This window comes from Centroberyx gerrardi, chromosome 7 (assembly GCF_048128805.1).
Source record: "Centroberyx gerrardi isolate f3 chromosome 7, fCenGer3.hap1.cur.20231027, whole genome shotgun sequence".
Lineage (NCBI taxonomy): Eukaryota > Metazoa > Chordata > Actinopteri > Beryciformes > Berycidae > Centroberyx > Centroberyx gerrardi.
Genome location: NC_136003.1, coordinates 25,137,055 through 25,137,781, shown reverse-complemented (window position 1 = coordinate 25,137,781; position 727 = coordinate 25,137,055).

The following is a 727-nucleotide window of genomic DNA, read 5'->3' as shown; positions in this document are numbered from 1 at the left end:
AACCAGACACGGAAAGCGCGATCCCGCTGCCCCTCTCTCTCCCTCCCTCCAGCTGCGCGCTCCCGAGGAGAAAGGGAAGCGGCAGTGTGGGAGGTTCGCTTTTTTTCCTGGGGAGGATTTCATGATTTGAGAGGAGGGGGGTTGAACATTTACATTTTACATATTTGATTGATATTCCAGTGCTTCTGCTTCATAGCTTGAACTATTCATCAGTAACGTTAGCAGTTTTTCAGTTTGAACGAATCTAAGTGGACCTCAGTGGATGTCCACGTCTGGTTGTGCACCATCTGTGCCTGCATAGCAAACTCATGCTATCATCAATGACTGATTATTGCAGTTTGGGGGCTTTCGTGTAAACGAACCAAAACGGTGATCTCAAATCACATTTTTACACATCTGCCACGTTCACGGCGTGTCCTACTTGATGTGCAAGTCATACATTTGGTTAGGGCGCCATCTGCTGTCAGAAGAGTGGCACTGTATCCCCATGATCCCCATGTCACATTTCTGTTGTGATGTTCTTTTCCTTTGAGGATAACATAACCGTTTGCCTGCAACACCTTGTGAATTTGCAGTCCAACTATGCGCAACATCCAACGACTCACTTTCACAATTAACACATTAATAGGAGCATCAACTGACATAAAAACACACAAGCAAGCCTTGCAAACTAGAGAACCAAAGACCCTGAAAGGGAAGTACATAGCACATTACTGGAAAAGAAAAA